Source organism: Pipistrellus kuhlii, unplaced genomic scaffold, assembly GCF_014108245.1.
Source record: "Pipistrellus kuhlii isolate mPipKuh1 unplaced genomic scaffold, mPipKuh1.p scaffold_m20_p_3, whole genome shotgun sequence".
In the NCBI taxonomy this organism is placed as follows: Eukaryota; Metazoa; Chordata; class Mammalia; order Chiroptera; family Vespertilionidae; genus Pipistrellus; species Pipistrellus kuhlii.
This window is the reverse complement of record NW_023425529.1, coordinates 107,088,239-107,113,078: the sequence shown is the minus strand read 5'-3', so window position 1 is coordinate 107,113,078 and position 24,840 is coordinate 107,088,239. Positions and strand designations below refer to the sequence as shown.

At 40.3% G+C, this 24,840-nt stretch overlaps 1 pseudogene; it reads right to left on the bottom strand.

Moving 5' to 3' along the window:
* Positions 1-2,581: 2,581 nt before the first annotated feature.
* On the bottom strand, positions 2,582-22,873 carry LOC118729619 (annotated as a pseudogene).
* Between the last annotated feature and the right edge of the window lie 1,967 nt (positions 22,874-24,840).

The window sequence follows — 24,840 nt, the reverse complement described above, 5'->3', positions numbered from 1 at the left end:
CGAAACCAGTTTGGCTCAGTGGTAGAGCGTCGGTCTGCGGACTGAAAGGTCCTAGGATCGATTCCTGTCAGGGGTATGTATGTTGGTTGTGGGCACATCCGCACATCCCCGGTAGGGGGTGTGCAAGAGGCAGCTGGTCGATGTTTCTCTCTCATCGATGTTTCTAGCTCTCTATCTCTCTCCCTTCCCCTCTGTAAAGAATCAATAAAATATATTTTTTTTAAAAAAGGAAAAAAAACACATGCCAGTCAACTAAGAGAATGGGTAAGCAAACTATGGTGTATTCACAGAATAAAATACTTCTCAAGAAAGAGACGTTTAAAATTATTGATAATTTCAAATATGTCCAAATCTTAAATATACTAATCTAATTGCAGCAAATGAACAATAATAAAAGCGTACTTACTGATGGTAGCAAAATTTTGGCCCTTGTTGTTATATCTGTGAATATGCTACATTACATGGCAAAAGGGTCTTTGGAGATGTAATTAGGGTTACTTATTGGTTGACCTTAAAATAGAAAGATTATTAAGGATTATCCTGGTAGTCCCAATCCTATATAATAAAAACCCAATATGCAAATCAACTGAATTGCAGAACGGCTAGTGGAACTACTGGTCACTATGACGTGAACTAACCACCAGGGGGCAGACACTCAATGCAGGAGCTGCCCCCAGACAGCAGGCCCCAGGCCAGCCAAGGTGGATGCCTGCGCCCCCCCGCCCCCCGCCCCTATTGTCCCATAGATCAGCCTTGATCGCTGGCCAGGCCTAGCAATCCTACCTGTGCACAAATTTCATGCTCTGGGCCTCTAGTTAATCATATTATTTGGGTGGAAGTGGGTTAAGGGTAAAATTCTTACAATATCTCAAGAAAAAGAATTTTCTGAGACTCACCTGAGAGGATGAGCGATTTTCTTAAACTTACTCAAGCATAAGTTGCAGACATTATGACCTTTTTTTAAAGTTTTTTATTTGCATGGAACTACATCTCTGTGTTTCTAAAGCCCCATTTCCCTCAGTCCAGCTCGGGAAAGGTGCAACTGGCATTTCAGCAGAGCTAAACGCAAAGCCAGTGTCCAGAGTTTCCGTTCCAGGTTGCAGCCAGGCCCAGCTCAGCATCAGCCTCGTTGCAGTCCATTAGTGTAGGAAACGGGCCTCCTCATCCATCTCCAGCACAGTCAACTTTTATTGGAAACAGTTACTGAATTTCCCCAAGGCAAACAGGATGAAGGGAGGAGGGAAGAGGATAGAAGAACAAAGAATTGTGTAGGTGAGCCGGCATCCTGGCATCCCGGTGGAAAAGCCCAGGCTCCCAAGACAAGACTCCTCCCACTGGCCTCTACTAGACAGGGGGAGGCGGAGACAACTAGAAAAGGCCTCAGCCCATTTTTTAAAATAAGTCAATCGGAGACAGTAAGACCTCCGTGACAAATGAGCAAACTATTAATCCCAGAGCACTCAGCCAGCGAGGAACTGGAGGAGGAACTAGGCACCCTAGGGAGAAATGGCCTGTGATGGCTGCTCCAGGGTGCTTGTTCGAACATATTAAAAGTCTCATTTTCTCCATACTTCTGTATCCAAGTCAGTTATTTGAATCGGACAGGTGAGCATTTCTCACATCAGTGCAGTGTGTGGGGGTCCACATGGCCATAAGCCACATAGGAGAACGCGGGGAGCAGGAGCATGAGAGCCCCGCAAGCAAGCCAGGAGTCAGCCCAGAGGAACCGGGAGGGCCAGGAGGGCGAACTCCTTGGTAGGGAATTAAACATCCCACATCTCCCTGTGCCTGCAGTGGCCATGCCTGTGCTGGCCAATGACCTGTTCCCAGGTGTGACTGACAGCTAGCCCTTCCCCTGTGTCTCCCCACTTTTCCTGGGCATGCATCTACCTCCCGCCTGTCCGGTCCCGTCCCTCAGCGCTCTGCAGGGAATGGCTCCCTCGGGAGTTAGAAAGTGACAGCTTCTTGGCAAAACTGCCCAAAGGACATGCCTGTGATATGTGGCCTCCCCCTTTGTTCCCTTCCTGTTATTAATAACTAGGTTCATTACAACCATATCACTGTGAGTCCTCAAATGCAGAGGCTGGAGGGGAAGTCAGAGATTCCAAGCTTGGGGAAAATTCAGACTAGCTTGGAAATGAATGAGTCCATGTGGAAAGTGTGTGTGTGTGGGGGGGGGGGGGGGGGGGGGGGGGGGGGGGGGGGATGGATTCTACCTACAACCAGTAGCTTGGAAGATGACCTTGAGACCCATTTGAGAACTTCCTCAGCCAATTCTTATAAGACCCTTGCCCCAAGGAGGTTCAGGGAAGGGATCTGGGGGGTTCATCTTCTAAGTCGTCCTTTGAGATAAATGAACCGTGCAGGAATTGGGACATTCAAGTGGAGACTGCTCTGCATCAGCAGGACCAGCGTGACAGGCTTAGGACCAAAAAGACCAGAGGCTTTAATTTTAAGTTTAAGCATACGCAAATTAATTCAATTAACTGCAGGAGGAATTACACCACATGAAACATTTGCAGTTGCAAATCACACAGCTTTTTATCACTCACACACATTCCTGAGCAGCCGGGGTACTAGCTCAGTTAGGGATCCCCATGGCGCTGTCCGCTGTGGTCGGCAGCTGGGCTGGGCTGGTCCGGGAGCGGGGGCCACGTTCTTCTCCCGAGAGCTTAGTCACGTCTCCATCGGGGATTGCTGGCCGCTCTTCCGTCTTCTGGCAGGGAGAGGAGCGTGGAGTGGTGTTGCTTGTCAGACAGACAACGGGATGGGCCTTTGTAATGACAAGATGAGCATCATTGGCTGGCAGGGGTCCATATTTGAGGCTTGACCGCACCCATAACAGCTCAGGTGGCTATCAACGATTTTTGTCAATGCACATATGTTAATCTTTAACATAGCGAGGGGGCTAAGGAAAATATATCACTCAGGCAAGTGTTTATCTTGACACAAGTCACTCTGCCTCAGTTCAAACCCTTATCTCTGAGCAGTGGGGAATGTGTTTTTAAGTTTCAAGGAAAGTTAATTTGAACATTTTAAAACCTTCTTGATATATATATTTTTAGGCATTTTAAAACATTTCTATATATTACTATGACAATCCTGAGCAGAGAATTAAACCATGCAGTACTGAATTCCTGACCTTTAGAAATTGTAAGATAATAAATGTATTTTGCTTTAAGATGCAAAGTTTGTGGCAATTTTTCATGCAAAATAGATAACTAATGCACTGTATGATTTCATGTGTTTTAATTACTAGACCTGGCAAACTACTCTGTGGTAGAGGTCAGAAAAATAGTTGCCTGTTGGAGGAGATAACTAAATAAAGGGACACAAGGGAAATTTCTGGGGTAATATAAATGTTCTATATGCTTTTAAATGATGATTACATGGTTTATAAAATCATCACAAGTCTAACTTTATGTCTCCTTCATAAACAAACACAATGAGACACCACTACATGCACACTGGAATTGCTAAAATAAAAAAGACTGACAATAAGTGTTGATAAAGATGCGGAGCCACTAGGACTTGCAGGCATTGCTGGTGAAACTATATCCAGAGAAGCTATTGGCAGCTTCTTATCAAGTTAAACATACATTCTCCCCATAATCCAGTAATTCCACTCATAAAAATTTATCTAAGAAAAATGAATACTGTGTTCACAAATTACCATGTGCAACAATGTTCAAACACCCCATTCATAATAGCTCCAAATTGAAAAAAGTAACCCGATGTCTATCAATAGGAGAATGGAAAAACAAGTTGCAATATATTCATGTGATGACTCAGTGGTGAAGGGGATGATACTATCACAGCACTATGAATGGACCTTTTAAATATTATATTGAGTAAAATAATTCCTCACAAAAGAATGCATATTGTTGGTTTAATTTACATGAAATCCATGAATAGTAAAACTAACTATGGTGATAAAAATTAGAATGGATTTTGGAATTAGGAAATTAATTGAAAGGGCCAGAAAGAAAGTTACTGGTGTAATGCACGTATTCTATATTTTGTTTTGGATGGTGATGAGACGGGAAAAATTGTCAAAATTCATCTGACTGAACACTTAAATCTTGTATGCTACATCATTTGTAAATTATCTCATTAAAAATGAAAAATAATATCCTAAGGAAATAAAAATAGTATTTATTTAGTCATCCTTTACTCTGCTAACATAGTTAATTGAGTTTCTTCTATGTGCCCAGCCCTGTGCCGAGCCCTCACACTGGAAGTCCGTTCTGTTTTGACATTCTCTGTCCTGTTATCTCAACAGCTGGGCTTCAAACCAGTTAAATTCCATTTCTTAAAAGCAGATTTCATCAATTCAAACACGTCCTTATTACATTAATAGTGGAAAGTTACATATTATAAATACACTAAATTCACCCAAACCTTATGGGTTTTAAGCTTTGAGATTAAACTGAAGGAAGCCGAGACCGGTTTGGCTCAATGGATAGAGCGTCGGCTTGGGGACTGAAGGGTCCCGGGTTCGATTCCGGTCAAGGACATGTACCTTGGTTGCGGGCATATCCCCGGTAGGGGGTGTGCAGGAGGCAGCTGATGACTCTTTCATTGATGTTTCTAACTCTCTATCTCTCTCCCTTCCTCTCTGTACAAAATCAATAAAATATATTTTAAATAAATAAATAAATAAACTGAAGGAAAACATTAAGATTTATATTCCTTTTTCACTTAATGCTCTTCTGGAAGCATCTATCTACCATGGACTATTTTTTAATGTTTTCATCCTTGCTGATAGCATTTGTGATATGTTTTTAATATTATATTGTGGTTATTCTAAATATTTGAAAGTTTTATAGAAAATAGAAAGATTATTATAGAGATACTAGAGGCCCAGTGCACAAAATTCATGCATGGGTGGGTGGGGGAAGGGGTGTCCCTCAACTCAGCCTGCACCCTCTCCAATCTGGGACCCCTCAAGGGATGTTTGACTGCAGATATCCCTCTCACAATCTGGGACTGCTGGCTCCTAACCACTCACCTGCCTGGCTGCCTAATTGCTCTTAAACGCTTCTGCCTGACTGCCTGATAGCCCCCTAACTGCTCCCCTACCAGCCCAATTGCCCCCAACTGCCCTCCCCTGCAGGCCTAGTCACCCCAAACTGCCCTCCCCTGCTGGCCATCTTGTGATAATGTGGGAGTGGCCATCTTTGATAGCCATCTTATGATGACATGGAGGTGGCCATCTTGTGACAACATGGGGCAGCCATCTTGTGATGACATAGGGGGGTCCATCTTGTGACAACATAGGGGTGGCCATCTTGTGACAACATGGGGCAGCCATTTTGTGATGTGAGGGTGTGACGGTCAATTTGCATATTATCTCTTTATTATATAGGATAAAGACTTTGCAAAACATTTTGCTTCAAAATTTTAAACAGGTTATAGTTCACAAAATAAGAAATACAAATGACTAATAAACATGACAGAAATTAAGCCAGTTTAATGATAAAAGAAATAAGTTAAAAATTAGATACTATATTTTTGCCTCTCAATTTATCATATATTTTTTAAAGTGACATTATCTAGATTTGGCTGAAATATGCCATGGGTTACTAGTAGAAATATAAATTAGTACAGTTTTTGGAAGAGCAATGTGGTCATATGTATCAATAACCTTAAAATGTATGCAGCTCTCTCTTTGCATTGTGCTATATTTAACTGAAACTCAGTCAGATCAGAACTGTGCAAAGTGAGGAGTGTTTGTGTTGCTTTAGATACAATAATTCCATCACCAGTAATCTATTTTGAGATAATAAATAGGAATGCATGAAAAGATTAAATTCTAACTATACTTATTGGGGCATTACTTATAATTAAAAATGGGAAATCATTCACATATCCAACAATAAGGAATTGGTTAAATAAATTACAATGCTTCCATATAGTAAAACACTAATCTTCCATAAAAATCATGTTTTCAAACAATGGTGAATGACACTTGAAAATTTTTGTAATATTAAACTAAAAGTGACATCCACAAATTATGTACAGAATAATGTCAATTTTTTGGGCAATCATGCTCCCAAGAATATACATAGTTGGTACCTGTTTAAATCAAATCAATAGGTTAAGAAGGCCCTTTTTGAGTGGTAAGATTATGGATTATGTATAATCTTTCTTAAAGGTTTCTATACTTCCCCAATCTTTGTTACAAAGCTATACATTTTTATTTTATATTTCATTTTTACAATAAATATATTTCATGGTACATTTTTTAAATCTGCAACTATACAGAATTAAAAGGTGAAGTTCCCATTTCACTTCCATGTACAGAGATGACTATCCTAACTATTTTTATGCACTTGTACATGTACAAAGGTACACATCCATATTAAAATGGACTTCATTAAGGTATAAGTTACATACAATAAACTGCACTCATTTCAAGTAAGCAAGTTAATGAATTTGATAAATGTATTAAACTGGCACAATAATTAAAACAAAATATTCCCATCTATCCCCAAAGTCTATGTCACTTTGCAGTTCAATGTTCCCTACACTAATCAATATTTTGTTACCAGGGATTAATTTGACTTTTCTAGAGCTCTGTATACAGTACAATTGGAGTTATACAGTATATAATCTTTTGTATTTAGCTTCTTTTACTCATCATTATAATTTTGAGATTTCATTCATGGTTTTGCATATATATGAAGTTCCCTTTTTATTGCTAAGTTGTATCTAATTGTATAGATATACTACATTCTGTTTATATAATATGTTCACCTACTGAAATATTAGGACTATTTCTAGTTTCTTACTATTGCAAATAAATCTACTATAATCTTTTGTGTACAGTATTAATGTATACATATACTTTCATTTTTCTTGAATAAACACCTAAGAGTGAGTGCTTGTCGTTATCTGGAGAAAAATACTCAATAGGAAACATACAACATATCTATGATATATAGATAAATCTATAGATTTAGAGATGATATATTTATATAGATAAAAAGAGAGAGGTTGATTTACTATAAAGAATTATCTCATATGGGTATGGAGTCTGAAAAGTTCTAAGAGCTGCAATTGGAAGCTAGAGACTCAGGAAAGCTGATAGTATAGTTTCAGTGTGAGTCAAAAGGCCTGGCAACCAGGTCAGCTGATGGTGTAAGTCCCAGTCTGAGTGCAGGTCCCAGGGTAGAAGAAAACTAATGTTCTAGCTGGAAAATAGTCAGGTAGAGAGAGTGAATTCACTCATTCTTTCTCTGCCTTTTTGTTCAATTCAGGCCCTCAACACATAGGGTGAGGACCACTACCAATAAGGAGGACAATTGACTTCCTCAGATCCAAATGTTACTCTTATCAAGAAACACCCTTACAGATACATGCAGAAATAATGTTTAACTAAATATCCGGCACCCAGTGATCCAGTCAAGTTGACACATGGAATTAACCATCACAGAGTGGAACATATGGCTCAAGTGGTAAATATGTTTACCTTTTTAAGAAGTTTAAAGAACTTTTAAGTTTTTTTAAGATCTGTCAAAAAAGTTTTCCTAAGTAGTTGGATCATTTACATTCCCATCAGTAGGATAGAGAGTTGTAGTTCCTTCACATCTGACCCAACACTGATTCTGTTCCTTTTTAGCCATTATAATAGACTAGAGGCCCTGTGCACGGGGGTGGGGGTGGGGGGCTCCCCCTCAGCACAGCCTGCTTCCTCTCCAATCCAGGATCCCTCTCACAAACCCGGACCGCTGGCTCCTAATCACTCACCTGCCTGCCTGCCTGGTTGCCCCTAACTGCCCCCGCTGCCAGCCAGGCCACTCCTAACTGCCTCCCTCACCAGCCTGGTCATCCCTAACTTCCCCCACCCCCCAATGGCCTGATTGCCCCACCTACCCCCCTCTGCCTGCCTGGTCTTCCCCAACTGCCCCTCAAACCAGCCTGATCACCCCAACAACCCCCCTATGCTAATCTGGTCACCCCATGCAGCCTGCTTGTTCGGTCGTTTGGTCATCCCTCGGGCTGGCCCTGGGCAGCTGGGGTGCTGAAGGGACTGGGGGACTCTGAAAGCAGGTGCCCCAGTGGGGCTGAGGGGACTGGGCACTGCCATCTTGTGGCTATGAGCACAGCCATCTTTGAGAGTGTGACAGCCAATTAGCATATTCCCTTCTTATTGGCTATGGGCGCTGCCATCTGTGTGAGGGTGTGGTGGTCAATTAGCATATTCTCTCTTTATTAGATAGGATGTTATAACATTATGTTTTAGTTTGAATTTCCTGGTGATGTTCAACATCTTTTCATTTGCTTATTTACCATATATATGTTCTTCGGTAGTGTCTGTTCAATTTTTTTTGCCCAATTTTTAATGGAGTTGTTTCTTTCTCTCTTATTGGGCTTTGAAAGTGTTTTATGTAGTCAGGATACAGGTCCTTTATCAGATATGTTTTAGAAATATTCTCTCCCAGTCTGTGGTTCTTGTTTGATTCCTTTAGCAGTGTCTCTTCAGGAGCAGAAGTTTTTAATTTTAATGTAGTGCAATTTATTTATTTATTTATTTATTTATTTATTTATTTATTTTTAGATTATGTTTTTGTCATTTCAGTTAAGAAATCTTTGCTAACCGAAGATAACAAAGGTTTTCTCCTTTGTTTCCTTTAAAAGGTTTTACATTTTACATTTATGTATATGATTAATACTGAATTGAATTTTGTATATAATGTGAGGTGTGCATCACAATTTTTTTAAAATATGGCTACCAAGTTGTTTCAGCACAGTTGTTGCAAAGACTATCCTTTCTGTATTGAAATGTCTTTCCACCTGTATTGAAAATCAGTTGTCCATGTATGTGAGAGTTTATTACTAGACTACCTAAACTGTGTCATTATCTCATTGTCTATCTAGATTCCAAAGCTAGACTGTCTTGATTAATAAATATTTATACTCAGCTTTTAAATTCAGGTAGTGTTGATTCTCCAACTTTATTCTTGTTTTTCAAAGTTAGATTGGCTATTATAGATTCACATTCCTATATGTACTTAAGAATTAGCTTGTCATGTCCACAAAAGACCCTTTTGGGGATTTCTTAGAATGTTTTAAAAATCTATAGATAAAATTGGAGATAATTGACATCTTATTTTGAATCTTTTATGAATGAACATGGCCTCAGTATATCTCATGCTATCTCTCTATCTATCTTAAATGTTGTTAAAATCACCAAACATTGCTGATTACATATATACTTGAGGCCGAATGCATAAAATTCATGCATGGGTTGGGGGGGAGGGTGCAGAGGAAGTCTGGCCTGCATCCTGTCACAATCTGGAACCCCTCAGGGGATGTCCGAGTGCCGATTTAGGCCTGATCCCACCTGCCTGCCTGATCACCTCTAACCACTCTGTCTGCCTGCCTGATCATCCCTAACTGCTCGCCTGCCTGCCTGCCTGATCACCCCTTACCACCTCTGCCTGCCTACCTGATTGCCCCTAACCACTCTGCCTGCCTGCCTGATCACCCCTAACCACTCACCTGCCTGCCTGATTCCCCCTAACCACTCGCCTGCCTGACTAATCACCCCTAACTGCTCACTTGCCTTATCATCCCTAACCATCTCTGTCTTGGCCCCTGCAGCCGTCTCTGCCTCAGCCCCTGCCACCACAGCTTCATCTTGGAAGGTCGTCCAGAATGACATCTGGAAGGTCATTTGGCTGTTCAGTCTAATTAGCATATTATGCTTTTATTATTATAGATATATATATGTATATACATATATATATAGACAGTGGGTATACACACACACACACACACACACACAAAACTGTTAAACTCTGCTGAGGTGCATATAAAATATTATGTTGATTTTTTTACTGCTCCATAAAGATATTATTCTATTGTCTCTAGCCTTTATTTGCTTTCTAAAGAAAAGCAATCATTGTTTTTATTGATGTTCTGAATGTAATATGTGCTTTTTTTGTGGGATGTTTTTAAGATCTTTTTTAACTTTTGGTTTTCACCAGTTTGACTATGATCTGCTTAGATGTGTTTTATTTTATTTTGGTTTTGTATTGATCCTGCTTGATATTCACTATACTTATTAAACATGTGGCTTGGTGTATTTCAGCAATTTTGATCATTTTTGACCATGATTTTTCAAATATATCTTTTGCTCAATTTTTTCTCACCTCTCCTTCTGGGTCACTTATTACATGTATATTAGATGATTTGGCATTATTTTTAAACAAACTTAAAAAAATAGCTTTAGGTTACAAAAAAAGTTGGAAATGTACTAATTTCTGGCCTTTTCTTGTTAGAGTAAGAGTGACAGACTCTTAACTTTTTATATCTTATAAGAAAATTAATGTGTGTCCTCTCATTAGGTGTTGTGCATTATCATCAGGGTATAGTTTGTGTACCTATCACAAAGTTACCTTAAATACACACAGAGGCGCACTTTTTTGGGGTTGTAAATCCTCACCTGAGGATATTTTTTCCATTGATTTTTTTAGAGAAAGTGGAAGGGAGGGAGGGGAGAGAGAGAGAGAGAGAGAAAGAATATAGAGATGAGAGAGACACATTGATTGGCTACCTCCCACACGCACCCTAACTGGTACAGGATCAAACCTGCAACCCAAGTATGTGCCCTAGTCTGGAAATTGAACCTGAGACCCTTCAGTGCATAGTCTGAGGCTCTAACCACTTAGCACACCAGTCAGAGCCAGACACACCTTTTAAATATGACTAAACTGCCGAAACCGGTTTGGCTCAGTGGTAGAGCGTCGGTCTGCTGACTAAAAGGTCCCGGGTTCAATTCCAGTCAGGGGCATGTACGTTGGTTGCAGGCACATCCCTAGTGGGGGTTGTGCAAGAGGCAGCTGGTTGATGTTTCTCTCTCATCAATGTTTCTAGCTCTGTCTCTCTCCCTTCCTCTCTGTGAAAAATCAATAAAATATATTTAAATAAATAAATAAATAAATAAATAAGACTAAAACATGCTTTAAAACCTCAAGATTCAACACCCCTATTAAATGTGAGGAACTTAAAAATGCCCTCTGGAATCTCCCATATTTGTGATACAATTCATATCAATATAATAAATTTGTTCAATAAACATTTACTTGAATAAATTTGTTCAACAAACACTTACTTGTGTACCTACTATGTGAGTTAACCTTCCAGTGGACTTCTGCAAAAATAAAAGAATCATGATTTAGAAGTGAGCACTCCCACTATGTGCAAGTTTGCCATAATCTGACATTTGAAGCAGTGATTTCAGAAGCCAAATTATTAAGGATAATTTATTCCAGATCTCTTCTGAAATAAACAATGTTTTTGAGCTCTGTACAGATGTGTAGCCAGCAGGAAACTGCCTGACTACATCAGTTTCTAGACATCTTTCAGCAAAGTCAGAGCTTCACATGGAAAGCAGGGCACTAGGGCCTCTGTGCACAGTCAGGCCTGCCCTGGGGCCTCAGGCTAATGAGGAGATTATGCTTTTCTCTGTGTGTAATATTTTCATTGGTGACAGATTTAATGTGAATAATCATACTCACTTAATAAGCAATCCAGTATAATTTAACAGAAGTTAGCAATACAAGCTAACATGAACCTTCATCTACAATTTTAAGAGCATCATGAAAGAATATATGACAAAGAAGAACAGTGGGTAAAGAACTAACCTAAAAATAAAAACGACATAAATTACGTTATTGCATTCATTTCTTTTATTTAAACAACTGAGACTATGAAAAGTGGAAAACTGTATTTCATGGTAGACATGATTTGAGTATAATATTAAGAGCTTAAGCCAAAAGATTGTACTATTCACCTAACATGATATGAAGTCATGCTTACTCACACAGTTTTAGCTTATCACTAAAGCATGGTCTGAAAACTTTTTTTCTAAAGGACAAGATTGTAAATAACTTCAATTTGCAGACTCTGCAATCTCTTGTCAACTACTCAACTCTGTTGTAGCATGAAAGCGGTCTTAGACAATAGGTTAATAAATGAGTCTGACTCGTTCCAATAAAACTTTATTTTTTAAAAATGTATTTGGTCTGTGGTCCATAGTGTGCCAATCTCTGAACAGAAGAGTTTTGGGAGCTTTGGAGTTGTAATTAGACTCTTTAAGAAAAATGACAGGTTATTGACCTATGGCTGGCTACGAGCAGAATTGGTGGCTCCTTATATGCTATGCACAAAATATGACTCTATCATGGAAATATTTCTAGACCTATATGATAGGATTCTTAAGTAAATATATTAATGCATAATGACCCTATGCCTGAGGCTGGTCAGGAAGATAGATTCTCAATGGACTCTGATGTAGTAGCTTTGTGGGAGGTGGAAAAGGTATGATCCCACCAGGTTGGACTTGGTGTCTTAGCAATTGAATCCTCTCTCAGAAGTGCTTTCACCCCTGTACACATTATAAAACATCTAAATCCAAGGAGTATTTACTGATTTCTTTAAAATATTTTTTTATTGTCTTGAAATACACATAACAAATGTTATCATCTTAACCATGTTTAAGTGTACAGTTCAGTAACTTAATTACATTCACATTGTTGTGCAACCATCATCTATATTTCCAGGACTTGTTTTATTTTTTGCAAAACTGGAACTCTGTATTCATTAAATAATAACTCCCCATTGTCTTCTCTCTGCAGCCCCAGCAACCACCATTTTCATTCTGTCTCTATGAATCTGATTACTCTATAGTTCATATAAATGAACTCATACAATATTTATCTTTTGATGTTTATTTCACTTAACATACTGTCCTCAAGGCCCATCCATTTTTTGTAGCATGAGTCAGAATTTCTTTATTAAAGCTAAATAATATTCCACTGTATGTGTACCATATTTTGTTTATCCATTTATCCATTGATGCAAACTTGATATTGCTTCCACCTTTTTGTCTATTTACTTTTTAAAGTTTAAATTACAACTTATACTATTCTAAGCTGAAAATATCTGCAAATTCTAATTTTGTTTAAAAACAATCCTGAGTTTGTTGTTTCACTAGTTACCATCATGGTGTGGACGAAAAGAGCCACATGCTGACCTGACAAGCTCAGGGGAGGCCTACATGGCAGTCTTGCAAACTCAGAGACCTAAAGTAACCAACCACAAAGGGTAGTCTGAAATTAAACTTTACCTAAAAGCACCTCTTAGGCCTGTAGTCACCTCCTAGGCCTGTATCTTTACTGACAAGATCAACCATTACCTTAACTAAGCCTATCTGTATTTTTGCATCTATAATAACATACCTTTGAAGTGTCTGGGTAATTTGTAACTTCCCCTTTTTTGGACCCCTTGGGGCACAACCTAATATGCTGGGTGCCAGGACAGATACCACAAATTCCTTCATTATTTTGTTAATTATTCCTGCACCCACCTAAGTATGTGTCATCATTTTATTCTTTATCTAATCCCAGGGGTTTCCTTCCACCCCTGCTTTGCTTTATCCCACCTCCTTAATCTATCATCAACGAATTTCATGTAACCCACCTACATCCCTCCTTTATTGTAATGTGTAAATACAGATGTAACCCTCCATTCTCCAGAGCACTATTTCAATTCTTTGAGATTCTGCTTCCTGGCATATGCCAACAGTTTGCTCAAATAAACTCACAAACATTCTTTACAGGTTTCAATGGTTTTTTACATTAACAATGGGGGAAAAAGAAAAGCACCAAATTATATCTCAACCAGCACAGATTTATCAAAATCTTTCACCTTATATTTACACTTTGTTATTTTCCATGCTATTCCATTTATTTTTTTGTGTGATATGGTTAAGAAGAGATTGGCTGTTAAATAAATACCCTTAGAGTAGCCAAACATACTATGATTACTGTTTTGTGGCCAGTGCTCACTTTGTTTTACTTGTATTTTTGCCACATTTTTTTCTCACCATTGCTTCTTGCATCCTAATTCTTATAACTGATTTCAGTTTTCTTCTTCCAGAAGCATATCCTTCAGATTCAACTGTGGTCAACACTCCCAAAAGGGGGAATGAGTGCTTAGTCCTGAAGTTTTGGATGAGATTATTAATACCAGTGTTCACTACACAGAATAAACTGAATAGTATGATATTTATGTATTATATAAACACACAAAAAGCTATACGTTGTTTATGTATATTAATATATGCTAAAATTATATACATAGCTGCCCATCCTCCAGAGTTAAGTTAACTGAGCCAATAAATGTTCCTCTGGCTTTAGCTAGTTTATGATGGACTTTCATCAACACCAAACCAGTATTATATGAAATGCTGAAAGGTATTCTTTAAGAAGAGGAAGAAGAAAAGGTAAAGATAAAAATTATGAACAACAAATACATATCTATGAACAAGTGAATCTAAAAATCAAGTGAATAAAAATCTGATTAACAGAATAAGCTGGTGAATATAATAGAATCAGGAGCATAGAAAGGGAGTAGTCTGACAATTCTCAGGTGGGAAGAGGTGTGGGGGGTGCGGGAAGAGTCTGGACAAAAATCATACACCTATGGATGAAGACAGTGGAGGTGGGGGGAGGTAAGGGCAGAATGTAGGGTGGTAACTTGGTAGAGGAGAGCTTTGAGGGGGAGAGGAACAGTTGTAATAATCTGAACAATAAAGATTTATTAAATTTTAAAATAAATAAATAAATATGAAAAGGCCGCCATATCTTTCTACTTTATTTATTTATTTTATTTTTTAAATATATTTCATTGATTTTCAACAGAGAGAAACGGAGAGAGTTAGAGAGCCAGAAACGTCGACGAGAGAGAAACATCGACCAGCTGCCTCCTGTACATCCCCCACCGGGGATGTGTCCGCAACCAAGGTACATGCCCTTGACCGGAATCGAACCTGGGACCTTTCAGTCCTCAGACCGATGCTCTACCACTGAGCCAAACCGGCTTCGGCAATATCTCTCTACTTTAATCACACTAATTATAGGAATGAAGGAGGTAATAGTGTTTTACTCATTAATGTCAGAGGCATAGAAATGAAAGGTTAGTCTAAACTACAAAGACTTGATCAAACTTTAAAATTACATAATGCTTTATGGGAAGGAAATATGATTGCAGGGCCTTTGATTTGAGTCTCAACATTCATGACATTTAGTATATTTTCAGCTTTTGTATAAAAGGGATTTTGTCTTGAATGAAAAATAGTTGGAGATGATATAATCTCATAGATGGTATATGGGACAGCAAGGAGAGTGTGGTGACTAACCTGGGTGACCAGGAAGGAAGAAAGAGGATTGAGGTGGAATGAGCCACAACTTCTTCTATTAATTTTTTAAATTCCTGTTTAAAATATCAAATATCCTATCTAACAAAAGAGTAATATGCAAATTGACCATCACTCTAACACACAAGATGGTTGCCCCCATGTGGTCAAAGATGGCTGCCCCCATGTGGACACAAGATGGCTGCTAAAAGATGGCCAGCAGGGGAGGGTAGTTGTGAGCAATCAGGCCATCAGGGAAGGGCATTTACAAGGGACCAGGCCTGAAGGAGAGGGCAGTTGGGGGCAACCAGGCATGTAGGGGAGGGCAGTTGGGGGACCAGGCCGGTAGGAGAAGATAGTTGTGGGAGACCAGGCCTGCAGGGGAGAATTGTTGGGGGAGACCAGGCTGGTAAGGGTGGCAAGTTAGGGGTACCTGGGCTAGCACGGAAGGGCAGTTGGGGGGGACCAGGCCTGCAGGGAAGGGCAGTTGGGGGAGGGGAGGACCAGGCCAGCAGGAGAAGGCAATTGTGGTGTCCAGGCCTGCAGGAAAGGATTGTTGGGGGTGACCAGGCTGGTAATAAAAGGAAGTTAGGGGGTGACTGGGCCAACAGCAAAGGGCAGTTGGGAGTGCCCAGACCTGCAGAGGAGACAATTGGGGGGGACAAGGCCGACAGGGGAGGGTAGTTTGGTGGGACTAGGTTGGCAGGGAAAGGTAGTTGGGATGACCAGGTCTGCAGGGGAGGGAAGTTCTGGGGAGTCCAAGCCTTCATGGGAGGGCAGTTGGGGGCAACCAGACCTGCAGGGGAAAACAGATAGGGGTGACCAGGCTGGCAAGGCAGGGCAGTTAGGGGTGACCAGGTCTGCAGGGGAAGGCAGTTGGGGGCAACCAGGTCTGCAGGGAAGGACAGTTAGGGGTGACCAAGTCAGCAGGGGAGGGTAGTTAGGGGCAATTGGGCCGGCAGGGGCATCGATCATGCTGGCAGGGGAATGGTTAGGGGGTGCTCAGGCTGGCAGGCAGAAGCAGTTTTGGGCAATCAGTCAGGCAGGCAGGTGAGTGGTTGGGAGTCAGCAGTCCTGGATTGTGAGAGGGATGTCCGACTGCCTGTTTAGGCCCAATCCCACCAGGATCTGACCTAAATGGCAGTTGAACATCCCTTGAGGGGTCCCATATTGAAAAGGGTGCAGGCTGGGCAGAGGGACACCCCCCCCCTCCCAAGCACGAATTTCATGCACCAGGCCTCTAGTCCATAAATAAAACACTATAAAACAGAGATTTCTAAATTAATCTAAATCTTATGTTCCACTTTTATGCATAAATACACTTTTAAAAATAATTTTAGAGTAAAATCACCTTATAGCAAGCCTTCAGTGAAATGCCTATCAAGGTATTTCATTCCACTTAAGTTTTAAGTTCTCAATCATCTGATTAATCATAATGTATATATTCCAAGATCACTATTCAGGTTAAATCAAGAATAAATAAGTTTTATAACTGTTTCACACTCAATGAATAACTTGATTCTTTTAAAATTATTTGCCCACAATTCTTAGCATCGTGCCGGTGTGCCCACCTTGCCCTTTCCTGCCACGAGAAGCAGAGCAGTGCTCCTGGGCAGTGGGCTGTGATGCTGGGAGGGGTGGTGCTCACTGTCCTTTTGCTCTTAATGCTGGAGTGCAGAGGCTTCCCTGAAGCTCACAGGACACTTAATGTTCTCTTAGATAAACCTCTCCCTCTATGGAAGAAATAAGAGTTAAGGAAGTTAGAAGGGGAGCTGGGAGAGAAAAAATGAAGTTTTGAAATATAAAGCCTAGATAAAAGAAAATGATAGCAGAACAAAGGAATAAAAATGTTAAAGCTATGCAACAAAGTAATGGAAGAAAAAAAACGGTAAAAAAAAAAATGATTTATAACAAATAACAGAACACTGGCTCAAGAACATTCTGAAGTCTCCTTGATTACACAAAAGGGAGAACTGAACTGATGTGTTTTTCATGGAAACTTCGTGTCTAAAGGATGGCAACTGTAAATTTTTTAATGATGAAACATAACCTTCTAGAAAGAATCAAAGAGCCAGTTTGACTTAGTATTGGACTATACAAGTTAAACATATGCACATCTTTTAAATACTCGGCAGGAGTCAGCTGCCCTTTTTCATTCTATGAGAGACTATTAGGATTTCAGCTGTGCTTGGGACATGGTACTAGTGTAATTCTTATAGAAAAGTCAGTGATGTTAAAAAAAAAGAGAGAGAGAGAGAGAAAGAAAGAAAAAAGAAGAAAGAAAGGAAGAAAGAAAGGAAGAAGAAAGAAGAAATCATTTGTTCAAAACAAATCTAAAGGGAACAGTAACATAAAATAATGAAAATGCCAAAGATATGAAAAATAAAGACCACTATTATAAGACGCAATAGCTCTGAATGTTTGCTTTTATGTGACAGATGTTTTTAACCAAAGTTCAATGCTGGCAGTTTGAGTACACTTATGATTTTAATTTATATTCTATCCTATTTTCATATCAATGTCTACTTGCAACATCTGTGAAGGCTGTGTAACCCGAATTTGACAGGGGAAAGTGAACAGACTGCTTTTAGGTTGTTTCCATTAAGTCCTCGTAACAGACTGTTAACAAAAATCTTAAACAGGTATTCTAATCATCAGCAGCAATCTTACACAAATTAAATTAGACCAAAAGGGCTTGATTAACTTTAAAATACCTTACAGGCATATAACATGATTTAACCTTTTCCTTCTTTGGAGTAGAAATAAGATTGTCCAGTGTGGGTGAGATGCACAGTTTAAAAAGAAAATCAGCATGCATCTCCTAATGACGTGGAGACAAAGTTTCATTTTCTGAATCAGGAAACCACACATGTGCTTAGAAATTCAGTTCATCCACAACCAACCTCCTGGTTAACATGCAAAGTACATGCATTAAAAGAGGCTCCTTTAATAAATGCAAGGATGCTTAGCATTCTTATTGCTAAAGAAAGGAGGCCTATATCAACTGGCATTAATATTAAAATGATGCCACCAGCAGAGGTCAAAGCTGAAGTAGAATTTCTGCAGTTCAAATTCACCTATCGAGAATAGGCTGCAGCCTGGCTGGTGATGCTCAGTGGTTACGTGTCAACCCATGAAGCAGGAGGTCACGGTGTGATTTCTGGTCAGGGCACATGCCTGGATTTCGGGCTTGATCCCCAGTAGAGGGCATACAGGAGGCCTTTTAAAGCATTCTGTGACTGTACACCACTAATCAACTGTTTTTACTTCATCACCTCTACAAAACTTCTATAAATGTTCTCTGATATTCATGAATATTCCTCCCTCAGGTTTTGATCCACATTTAGCCAGCATCTGGAACTCCTTCAACTTGTCTGTGACTGTTCAAGTTCTCTCCACTCCCAGAGCTCCGTTTAGACCCCCTCACGCACAATGAGCCCGGTCCATGCTAATCTTTCTTTATTGTAATTATCAATTGTTGAGCTATATTTTTCTAATTGTTTAGTCTGTGTGGGTCTTTCAATTTAATTGTAAACTTGAAGTTTAAGCAATGATGCTATTCTTTTTGTATTCATTCCTGTGAGCATTTTGCACAGTGTGGAATCTGAATGCTCCTCTATAAATGCTTGTTGATGGACAGGTAGAAATAAGGTGGAGTACAGGTGAAGCAGGGCCTTCCCCTGCATCATTGGCCCCCAGAGCTGTGGTTGCCTTGGTCCTACTGGGATACCATTAGCTTCTCAGAGTTAGCTAGGTTCTTACGAGGACTAAGGACCAAACTTCCTTGTTTTGCTCCTCAGTGACCCTTCTGCCTTGCTATAGATTCCAAGGAAAACAATTAAAGTCCTTATATCTATAGAGTTAGCAGGCAGAATCTCAAACTTCAAAGGACATCTATGACATTGATAAACCTTCTAGCTCCAAGCACGCTAGGATTTAAGCTGTTTCAACAAAGCTCTCGTTCTAAAAATTCCCAGGCCTTCTTGAATGTTTTGCAGAGACATGAAGTTATTTCAAAAGTCTAATCTAAATCTCTTTGGCTGCAACTCAAGTCTGTTCTCTTTATCACAATCCTAAATGGAAACAGGGATTAGAGCTATCTTTGCTAAGCACCAAGTTACTGATTTTCAAGAATGTATTTATCAGTCTATCTTCTTCACAAGCTAAGGATGTGGTGGCATGTTTTCTATCTGGTCTCAGTTTTAAAGTAAAAGGCCATCTGCAGTACTGATTGTAATTAGGCAAGTTCTATAAATTGGCAAACAGAAAGTACAGAGAAACTTTGTCACATTTGCTGTAAATATTTGATTTTAAAAACTAAGATATTACACATATAGTTGATGCCTCCTTTGTACAATTGCCTGTTTTTTTTCCTAAAGGGTTATGTCTAGCTTAAGCTAAATGTATATTTCTTATCCAGTTTTTAAATTGTATATACATATTGTATATGCCAGGGCTGACCAGCAGCCCCTGAAGGATGGATGAACAGATTACCCTGACCCAGTTTCACTGTGAAAGAGAAGGCTAAGGAATGACCTGGCTGGTAGCAGCCAAGCAGCATTGATTGACTGCCTCATAGGCTTTTATTGGAATTTTTATCTTTAGAGACAATCAGTAGGGTAAGTATTCTTAGGAGGACACATGTGCTTACATTGTCCTCTAGGCTAGGGCATCCAGGGATTAAACATACGAATTCCAGTGAACACCAGTGGGGCTTCACATGCACAGACCTGTTTGGGAAGATCAAGGAATAATTAGGGGCATCACCGTAAGTATCCCCTAAGTTGAAATTCTGATAAACAGGGCAGGCAGCCTTCCACACACGTCCCTTTTCTCAGAATGTCCTCCTTACAACTTTCCAACCAAGTCTCTTGTGCTCCCCAACAATATACATACATATATTATGATAAATATACATATACATATATAATACATATACATATATATATTGAGTGGCCAGATTATTATGATCTCTGAATGCATAATAATCTGGCCACTCACTATGTATATACATATATATATGTGTGTGTGTGTGTGCACACACACACACACACACACACACACACACACACACACTGGGCCTCGAAAATATATATATATATATATATATATATATATATATATATATATATATATATATATATTTTTTTTTTTTTTTTAGAAGCCCAGTGCATGAATTTGTGCATGGGTGGGGTCCAGCCAGCCTGGCCAAGGAAAGGGTACATGGGTGTTTGGTTGGCCTGCTTGAAGGTCAAACTTCTGGTCAAGGGAACAATTTGCATATTAGCCTTTTATTATATACTAGTGGCCTGGTGCACAAAATTCGTGCATGAGGTGGGGGGGGGGGGTTGTCCCTCAGCCTGGCCTGCCTTTCCAATCTGGGACCCCTGTGGGATCAGGCCCAAACCTGCAGTTGGACAAACCCCTCACAATGTGGGACTACTAGCTCCTAACCACTAACCTGCCTGCCTGCTTGATCTCCCCTAACCACTCTGCCTGCTGGCCTGCTTGCCCCCAACTGCACCCCCCCACCAGCCTGATCACCTCCAACTGCCCTCCCCTCCTGGCCTGATCACCCATAACTGCTTCTGCATTGGCCCCACCACCATGGCTTTGTCCGTAAGGACATCTGGAAGGTCTCATGGTTTAATTAGCATATTACCCTTTTATTAATATAGATAGGATATGACATACTGCCATAACTATAACATATCTACCAGTATTACTCTATGAGAATACATACTTCATGCAATAGGAAGGCATCTAATACATTACATTGTATATGTTGTAAGTAGTAGAAAATACTGTATTGCATCAATAATATACACTCTGTGACTTCCCTTCCTGATCTGGGAATGGTTCCCCAATTCTTTGAATGTTTCCTGGCTCCTAATGTATTTTTTTTTGTCATTCAGTGTAACTTTATTTACTGTTTATTGCACATGATTTGAGGTCTTTAATTTCTAACCACCAAAGATTCAAAGGACTATTTTTTCCATGAAGTTTAACATTAATATTAGTGAATTCATGTATTCATGTGTCTTTATTGTAAACATCTGAATTATTCACATTGTCATAGATTCTGAACTTATAAGTGTGGACCATGCACAGGCTGGCAGCAAGCTAGGAAGCCACTCTGAAAGCAAACAGATACTCTGCATAAGGAAAAAAGTCATAGCACAACATTTAATGTCCAACCTGAGTCACCTCAGAATGTTACACCAGCGTGGGAAGCATAGCCACCTCAGAATATTGACTTCTTAATTCATATAGTATCGGGAACTCAACTGCTTGGTTAGTGCTGGGGTTAATTATTCCTGAAATAATTAAGGAAAGGGGGGCTCAATCTTTCTTCTTGGTTGCTTGCTCCTCCCCAGCACCTTTATCTTTCTTCTGGTCCTCAGCTGCTTGGGCATCTGCTCCTTCACCTTCACCTCCTTTTTCCTCCTTTGTGTCCTCAAATTCTTCCTTGGCTCCTTCTTCCCCTTCCTCTTCTTCCTCTTCATCAGCCACTTCCTTCTCCTCCTCCTCTTCAGCTTTTCCTTCAGAAGGGGGTTCATCCTTAGCTTCTTTGGCTTTTGCTGCCTCAATGGTCTCCTCCACCTCGATCTGCTCCTTCTGGACATGGCTGGTGTATTAAGAAGGGAAGGAGTGAATGGACACCAAGTAGGAGCTGGTCTGTAAACCACCTTAGGCAGATCACCAAAGACCTGGGAACTCTGGGAGTAGCTGCTGGCTATGCTTCCCACGCTGGTGAAACTGAGCCAGGTCTCCTCACCTTCCAAGAGTTTCCTGTAAGTTGCAATGTCAATGTCCAAAACTATCTTCACATTGAAGAGGTCCTGGTATTCTTTTAAAATTTACTCTCTGTGGTTCTCAACACATTTTCTAATTTGTTGATTGTGTCCTGCATAGCACTAACATTGGAGTTCTGCTTATCCTCCAGCTCTTGCAGCTGCTTTCCCAGCATTTCGTTCATGCCCCAGCTTGCTTCCATCTTCAGGGTCTTGACCTTGAGCAGTTGCTGGCCCACACCGCATAGATGCTTTTGGCAGGGCTGTCAGCAGGGTGAAGCTGCTCTTATACCATTCTTCGGTATTCTGCATGTTCTTGGCAGCCAGCTTCTCATACTGTCCTTGAGCATAGCAGAGAGGATGGACTTGGAGAACATGTCCATCTCCACGGAGATCTGAGCTTACTGGACATGCACCTTCTTCAGAAAGGCGATTTTGTCCATCAGGCTTTCAATGCACTTTTCCAGCTCAGCACTGGCAACAGCCGCCTCATCTGCACCTTTGCTCACCTCCATCAGCCAGCATCCTCATGGCTCAGTACCTCTTCCTGGGAGCTCGCCTGCAGGTTGTTCCCAGCCACTTCAGAGCCCAGGTGCCTCCTAACTGCCCACTTCCCTCTCCTCTCCAGGGACAGGGAGTGGTGGGCCAGGGCACAGGCATCGCATTTTCATTAAACTGTTCAACCCGGGCCTGCTCCACCAGTGTCCTCAGGCGGACTGGGGGCAGACAGTGATCCCTGAGACACAGACCCTGCAGGCAATGTAAGGCACGGTCCATGCTGCCTGCCCAGCCCAATCTCACCCTGGACCCCTCGGGCAGCATCAGGAGAGGACTTGAAGTATGCACTTACTGTGCAATCTTGAGCCGGCATGCTCCTTATCTTAAGCAGCCAAGATGGAAAGAATCCTGAGCACAAAAGGAATGCCTCACTTAAGCTTACTTTGTGATTAGTATAGTAACTAGTAGGAACTAAGGTATTAAAGATGAGAAACAAGAAACAGTTGCATCAACAAGGTATTCTGGGATTTTGTAAAATATCAACAAATCCTTAATTCTTTATTATTATTATTTGTACTTTATAGGCTGTACTTTAAAGGTCCAAAACCTTTGGATAAAATTATCTTTATAGGCCGAAGGAAGTCATAATTAATAATCACTAATGATTTTTCCCTTTCCGTTAATCTAGAGCAATTGTTCTATTTTTTTTAATTCAAATTATGTACTTATTTATTTATTAATGAAAATATCCTGAGCATTGACTACATGCCAGGCTCTGTGCTATGAGAAATAAGGTAAGATATGCAGCATACAGATGTTAAATACAGATGTTAAATAAATAATTACAGGAACAAGCTTTAAATACTGCTGTAATAAGTCCTCTTCACTGCCCTTCTTCCTATTTTCACATATGTGGCTCTTTCTTTCCTTTTAGGGACTCATTTAAAATGTAATATTCTCTGCCCAGCCAGTATTGCTCAGTGGTTGAGTGTCGACCTATGAACCAAATTCGATTCCCAGTCAGAGTGCATGCACACGTTGCAGGCTCCATCTTCAGAAGGGGGTGGGGGGGGGCACAGGAGGCAGCCAATCAATGATTCTCTCTCATCATTGATGTTTCTATCTCTCTCTCTCTCCCTTCTTTTCTGAAATCAATAAAAATATATTTAAAAATAAAATAAAAATGTAATATCCTCAGATAACCCTCTCCCCACCCATGTGCCATTATTCTCTGGTCCAATTGAGAGCTCTGATTTGATATGCTTATCACAATTTACTATTATTTTGCTCATTTAATTTTTAAAGTCTGTCATCTAACCAGACTGAGCTGCACAATGAATGCCTCTCTGTCTTGTTGTCTTTGCTATCGCTCACCAGATATGAGAGGAGAGTTGAATGGGAGTGGAAAGAACTTTTCTGGCAGAAGGAACACCTGTGTCAGGTCTTTGGGAACAGAAGGAGTGTGGCAACTGCAGGAGCAGAAAGAAGACCCAAGAGACTGAAGTTGCAGTGAGTAAGGGGTGGGCAGGGGTCAGTTGGTCTTGGCTTTGAGTGCCAAACTGAAGATTTTAAATCTATTTGAAGGGCCATTAGAAGCCATTGCAGGGGTTTAAGCAGAAAAGTGACTCATTAAATTTTCTTTATGCAACTGCTCTGTCCAATATGGCAGCCATTAACCCCACACAACTATTTAAATTTAAATTAATTAAGATTGAACAAAATTTTAAATTAAGTTTCTCAGTCACAATCCACATATCAAGTGCTGAAAAGACACATGTATCTAGTGGCTTCATTAATAGGAAGTACAGATATAGAGCATTTCCACCACTGCAGAAAGACCCATGGGATAACACTGTTAAAAATATTGGATACTCAATGTATGGTAAGCATGTCAGTGGGAACAACTGCAGTGTCTATAAAATTTGAATGTATCTAATAATACATCTAAGAACATTTTGAAGTGAAAAAATTATTTTTAAATTAAAATGTAGTTGAAAATGAATTTTGAGTTTTGAGAGATTTAACAGTTCAGAAAAACATCTGTGTTTATATACTTACTAGATGTCCAGTGCATGAAATTTTTGCATGGGGAGGTCCCCTCAGCCCAGCCTGCACCGTCTCCAATCTGGACCTCTGGAGGGATGTCTGACTGCCCGTTTAGGCACAATCCCCGGGTTAGGCTAGGATCAGGCCTAAAATGGCAGTTGGACATCCCTCTCACAATCCAGGACTGCTGGCTTCTAACTGCTCACCTGCCTGCTTGCCTGCCTGATCACCTCTTACTGCCCCCCCCCTTCCATCCTAGTTGACCCCAACTGTCCCTCCGCCAGCTTGGTCACC